At 41.0% G+C, this 7,014-nt stretch overlaps 1 long non-coding RNA gene across 4 annotated transcripts; it reads right to left on the reverse strand.

The window, feature by feature from the left end:
• Nucleotides 1-1,501: 1,501 nt before the first annotated feature.
• Nucleotides 1,502-7,014, reverse strand: LOC125517990 (uncharacterized). 4 transcript variants are annotated; one of them, XR_015609738.1, is made up of 4 exons: nt 5,309-7,014; nt 4,270-5,196; nt 4,103-4,161; nt 1,502-1,892 (listed from the first exon to the last, which is right to left on the reverse strand). It is a non-coding gene; the product is annotated as an uncharacterized LOC125517990 (long non-coding RNA). The 4 variants fall into 4 exon arrangements; XR_015609737.1 differs by having other exon boundaries at nt 1,502-1,979; XR_007287875.2 differs by having other exon boundaries at nt 1,535-1,892; nt 5,108-5,196; nt 5,309-7,012.

Here is a 7,014-nt window from a genome sequence, read left to right on the forward strand (position 1 = left end):
GTCACCACTTCCGGCTTGGATCGCTACCCACCACGTGTCGGCGGCGGTGAGGCTGCAGGCTGCTGCGCGCGGCCTCCTAGCTCGTCGGCGTGTGCGGGAGATGCGTGGTCTGCAGCTGCCGCTCCTCCCAGTTGTCCTTCGCTGCGCAAAGGATCTCGATCTCGTCCCCACGGACAGCGGCCTCAAAGTTTGTGACATCGGCGGTTGGGGGGCGCAACCCTCCTCGTCATTCTCCATCGCAAGCCCTCCACTCTTCTCTGTGCAGTGCAGACCAACAGCCGTTCGACGGGGAGAAGGCAGGGTGTCACCGACAGGAGCGCACCGCGTCCCAACTACTACAGCCACCTGGTGTCCATGACCAACAGCCGTCCGGCAGGGAGAAGGCAGGGTGTCACCGACAGGAGCGCACCGCGTCCCAACTACTGCAGTGGCTGGTGTCCATGGGATCTAGGTGGTTGTACACGTGCACGTCCGACGTGCGGATGGTGTCCACTTTTTGTTAAGGGGTCCAAAATAAAACGTCCCAGTCCATTTCAGGTTAAGGGTAATAAAACAAGCCGAGATGTAAAAGGCTTGTTTTTAGGTGTTAGGTTTGTGTTGCGTCGATGGTTATAAGTTGGTTAGGCTGCAGCTCGAGGACAAGCTGCATGTTCAGGTGGGGTGTAGTGTTAGAGTACGTAATGGGCCTGGACTGGCGGTATAGCTCATTAGTCTTAGGGTTAATTAGAGATAAGGGTCGCTTGCTTGAGAGTCAAGTAAACCTCTTTATATAAAGAGAGGAGATGTGTCAATCTAATCAAGCAAGAATTAAGAAGGAAATCCCTTCCCTCTTGCCCGGCCGTGGGCAAAAAGGCCCCCGGCCGGCCCTCTCGCGCCCTCCTTTTAACAACGCCATAACAGTGCGAGAACCCCCAGAATCCACTAACAATAGCAGAACTTGGTTTCCCACCAATGCCCTCAACTGAATGGTCTTAGGATTAGCAGTGTTTGCAATTGCATTTATTGAGGAATAAGCTGAAGCTTCTTCCACTGCCTTTTCTTGGGCTACAACGTCTAGCACTGCATCGGGTAAATGTGCCGCTTCTTCAGCTATTTCAATGGCTTTGCCCTGGGCCAAAGACAAATATTTAGAAACGGAGGGAGTAGTTATTTACACACATGGGCAGGGGCTAACTTATCCCCATAACTAAAACATGAGAGAATTCTTTATTTGACACTGCTTCAAAATGTGATTCCCTATTTGGCTCTGAGAAAGTTTTTTTTCCCTCTTTGACACTCGGGTTAAATTTGTTTACTTCTTTGACACTCTAGTTCATTTTGTACACTAGCAGTGTTAAATAGGGATATGGAAAGACGCAAATGCCCCTAATGCATTTTGTGACTAAAATTATGTACAAGACTAAATCAATAGTACTGTGACATATTTGTTCAAAGTTAAATGGCCAAATGAGACCCATGCATTTGGTCACAGAACGAATTTAATTTATGAACATAGTCCTCAGAATTTAATTTAAAAATAAATAAAATATGAGCAGAACCTCAAACATGTTCTTTGTATTGCACTGCCAAGTGAATTGGGAAGGTAAGTTCGATAGTACTGCTACCGCGAAATTGTTGACTGACACGACACTCGTGCAGATTTTAGATGTTGAACGGAGTATCTTTTCAAGGTGCATGATTTGGTATTTCGGCCGCACATAAACTGCATGCCGACCTGCGTAACCAAAACATCAACTCGCTAACACGTTCAAGATCCCTCTCTCTGTGTAACACATGCCCGTCTTGGCATATTGCTGATCATGTACAGCTCGGCCATGACAAGTCGTTGACTCTGGAGCAGAGTCGTCAGACCTCGCCCTCGGAGCCGGTCTTGACGCCAAGGCTGGTGATCTCTGGACTTGATGAGATTATTGGGTTAGGTTTTTTCCAGTGTTGCATACAGACTAACGGAGGGGTATTATGGTCCACTGAAAAACAATCTGACGGCAAAGTGTAATGGGATGGACATCAATGTCAAATAAGGAACAAAATTTAAAACAAGTGATAAATAAGGGAGAAAAAAGTTTTCAGGGTCAAATAGGGAATCACATTTTGAAGTAGTGTCAAATAAGGAATTCTCTCCTAAAACATAGCCCATTCTCGCCTATAATCCTTCAGCTGCCTTGCTTTTCACATGTCACCCGCAGCTAACTGAGGTTTCTGACCATAATCTATACCAAATATTAAAAGACGCAAGTTTTCATAGTTCTCCATACGTCACCCTTTTATGTCAGTTGATTTTGTGTTAGTCACGGAAACTAATGGCTGAGATTTAAAACAGCACATAACATGTTTACCCGTCCGATTTATGTCCAACAGCCAAGGTACGTCCGATTGTCTCCTTTGTGAACTGTGCTCCAACAGGCCAGGTCCTAAACCTATTTTATTCTGTGCGCACCCTTTCCATTATGTACCAGCTGAACCCCTCCAAAAAGAAGACCGAAACAAAACTAAACAAATCAAAGAAAACCGAAAAGATCCTAAAAAAAGGGACTGTCTATTCTACATCCGGATGAAATCTAATTCGTTTTCAGCCATATTTTTCAGCCAACTGTCATATGTCTTGTGTCCCTGTTCCTTTGTTCTTTCTGCCCCGCAAATTGCCTCTGCCCCGCAAATCACTTCTAAACAGGTCCATACACTAAACTATAAACGGGTACACGCTCTGAGCAATTCAAACCCGTACAGAAAGCAGCTAAAAGGGTTAAAATCTAACAAAAGGTGGACTAAGCTAACTACAGGAGGATGAAAAGGACCAAAACTGATGGCATCTAACCACAAGCCGAATTACAAAAAAACTACAGTTGCTGCTGCTGTGAATCAACTATACAAAGGCCCAAAATTACACTAATAATTACAGTGTAAAAACCATGGAAATACACAGTAATTCCACTAAAAATGCCACTTGCAAATACAGAGCAAAAATCCACTAGAAGTACCCTGTAAACCCACTAACATTTACAGTGTAAATTCCACTAACAATTACAGTGTAAATTTCACTGAAAATGCACAGTAATTACACTAAAAGTACACTGTAAATACCACTTAAAACACACAAAAGAATTCCACTGCAATTCCACTGAGAAAGTGCTAAATTTACCCCAGAGAAGCGCCACCAGAGAGGGCGATTCCTCCATGATCTAGAGTTCTAGACACAAACATGGCTGGAGAAGCAAAAAAAAATCGCAGGTAACCCCCCCCCCCCCCCCCGCGCGTGCGTCTGGAAGAAAGAACATACCTCTAGCTAGTGAATCATTACATAGGATAAGTTAAGCACAAAATCTACACAGATCGAAAATAAGAACATAATCACACAAAAGCATGAAACAGGAGAAACCCTAGGAACAACTAGGATATGGTCGCATGAACTAGTTGTCTATGATCACAGGAAAACTGAAAACTACATGCCCAGATCATAGATTTCTGGATTTGCAGAAATAAACACACTACAGGGATCAAAACATGCTCAGGAAGCTAGCAATTCCATTTTGGGAAAAATAGTTAAAAACATAAAAGGGGGAGGATTGCTCCAGTTGAGAGAAAATATGACTATTTTCACACCCTTTGGAAACTGAAAAACCAAACACTGTTAAGACACTTTAATCTACTTGTTTTAGACACTTTCTACCTGTTCTTAAATAGTTGTGATTGAAGGACTGAATTTAAGTAACTTTAGAAGTGTAAACTACTATGATCGGATGCTTGCTTACACTGAATATTGACATGCATTAACATGAGCACTAAAAATTGAAATTAACAGGAAAAAGGACAAACACGATCAGGCTAAAAACATTCACACTAGAAGGCACTCACACAAGTAGCAACAAACAAAAAGAATCTATAAAAATGATTACATATTTACAGTTCAGAACTAAAAGGAGAAATTTGTGACTGTTAGATCAAATTACTGGGACCTTCTCTGCAAAATTACTCTGCACTTATTTACAGTTCAAAACTGAATACTTGTTTGCATTAATAGATAATTTACTCAAAATATTGAGTGCAGGTGCCTACAATCAAACCAAATGCAATGAAATCCAGCATCAAAGGACATGCGATGTACCTCAATGAAGATGAAATTGATTTCCTTAACATATGGCTTTCTAGTAGCAGAAAACAATCCTGAAAACAAAAAAAAAGTTATCAAAAACATGCTTTCTTTAACTAGAGTCTTGACAAATAACAGAGTGGATCATACTCTTTTACTGAGCTACTTCAGGTGGTTCATACCGCTTTTAAACGGACCCGCACCAAGATGTTATTGGATCCACACCCCAACTCTTTTCAACCCACACAGGCAAAGCTGCGAGAAAGGAGAAAAAGAACCCAGGCAATACTTTCCCATCTCTAATCTACTAACCACACACAATTAAAATGAAAATGACAAAAACCACTAAAATTACACTATAAAATCAACTAAAATTACACTAAGATTTACACTTTAAATACCGCTGTAAATCCAGTTTGAATCCACTGTAAAATCTACTGCACTAAGAAAAACACTGAAAATACGGTAGGAATTACAGTGTAAATCCAGTAGGAATTACAGTATAAATCTACCTAGAATTACACTGTAATTCTACCTAGATTTACAATGTAAAATCGACCTGGAATTACATTGTAAATATAGTAGGAATTACAGTGTAAATCCAGTAGGAATTACAGTGTAAATACCTAGATTTACACTGTAAAATCGACCTAGAATTATAGTGTAAATATAGTAGGAATTACAGTGTAAATCCACTTAGAATTTCACTGTAAATCTACCTAGAATTACACTGTAAGAATTGCAGTTTTGAACAAGCCAACAAAAATGAACACTAACCAACAGTAAGGAAGTGCTAAAATTACTGTGTAAACTACTTTGTAAATTAGTGTGTGAACCCGCTAAGAATTACTATGTAAGACCAATTAACATACAGTGTAATTCCACTGGGCATTACAGAGCAAAATCAACAAATAATTACACTACAACCCATCAGGGACTACAGTCAAAAAACTGGAAGAGGACATGACCAGAAATAAATCCACTTCATCATAGCAGCACATGCCCTGAGCGGGTACATACCCCATCTTTATCAGAGCCAGACTAGAAAAAAGCAGCTAAAAAGCATAGCCTAAGACTTTCTCGAAATCATGATCATCCATTTGACGTTCCTGCAGTTAACAGATGAAACAAATGAATGAACTAGAAAACCGGAACAAATAAGCTACCGAACAAGAAATAAAAGAAAATAAAAGAAATAAAAAATCAAATTAGAAATATAACCTCCGAATCTTGAAAAGGATCATCCTCAGCAAAATCATTGGGGACAAAAGGATCCCCATCTGAATCATCACAATCTTGAACACAAGCAGCAGAAGTGCCCTTACCAAAAGCCTTCATGAGTCTCCCCATACTTTAATCTATAACCTAAATATGTACAAACACAAAGAAAAGGACAAAATGTCTGAGATGAAATGGCAAAAGGGATAAAACATAACAAAAATATAAAGAAGAAATGCATTGATAGCATTTACAGTCTACATCTCTTTTATTTCACTACATAACCCACTAGTGAAGAAATCCCATGCGAATTACAGTGGAAACCAATTGAGAATTACACTGTAAATACACTGTAATCACCCACTAAGAAAATACACTGGAATTCCGATGAAGATTACAGTGTACATCCGAATATAATTATACTCTAAATCCTCAAGAAAATACACTGGAATCAGATGCATCACAAGAACATACAAACTAGCGGTGCATCACAAGAACAGTCACAATTCCTCTGCTACTCAATTAAAGTGTAAATTACACTGAATTTACACAGTAAAACCAGCTATGAATTACACTGTAAATTTGCTGACAAATACACTGTAAATCCAAAATGCAATTCCACTATAAAAATTCAAGTGAATTACACTGTAATTCCACTAGCGAATACAGTGCAAATCCATGGCAATTACACTGTAAATCAGCTATCAAATTACACTGTAAATCACTGACAAATACACTTTAATTCCACTAACAAATACAGTGCAACCCCACTGACAAAAATACACTGCAATTAGGACATATACACTATTATTCCACTAGCAAATATAGTGCAAATACACTGAAATTACACTGTAAAATAACCGGGGATTACACTACAAATTGCTTTGGATTTACACTACAAATATACTACCTATCCACAAGAAAATTACACCGGAAATCCAGTACGGATTACAGTGAAAATCAATGAAAATCCAGTATGAATTACACTGAAAATCACTCTAAAAAACAATGGGGATTGCACTGTAAATCCAAAATAGAAATTACAGAGTAAACCACATACCCACTAAACGATACCAGTGAAGAGAAATGGTCTAGGGATTAAAGGCCAGGGAACAGAATACATCCGTTCGAATTGACTGAATACATCAGAGTACTACAACTAAGCAAGCCAGCCTCACATGAACAACTCGGACTCCAACATCCAATCAATTATAGATCAGCACATCGAACTGACACACATCCCAGCTACGGCAGCTACCGCGCTTAGCAGAACAATCAAACGCATCCCAGAAACGGTGCAACCTAAACAAATCTACACGGAAAAAAGCTGCGGGGGATGGATACAATCATCAAATCTGACAGACAAAACCAACTCCCTACCTAACAGATCACAAGAACAACAAAAAGAGAGGGGGGGGGGGGGGGGGGGGGGGACTGAATCCGACGAACAAAATCGCCAGCGACGGAAATGGGGACGGATCGGTGCGGGGCCGAGAGATGCCGCAGATCCCGCCGGCAGGAACAGAAGGGAGGCGGAGGAAGCGGGGCAGCACGAGGGAGAGCGTGGACGAGTCACCACCAAAACACTGGATCGAGCGGTGAGGCGGAGCTCCAAATCGCCATGGCTATCTCTCTCTCGCTCGACTCTGTTCGGGGTTGCGTGTTCGGCTGGGAGGAGGAGGGCGACAGTGGAGTGAAGTCTAAAATAA

This window comes from Triticum urartu, chromosome 7A, assembly GCF_056163025.1.
Source record: "Triticum urartu cultivar PI428250 chromosome 7A, HENAU_Tu73, whole genome shotgun sequence".
Lineage (NCBI taxonomy): Eukaryota > Viridiplantae > Streptophyta > Magnoliopsida > Poales > Poaceae > Triticum > Triticum urartu.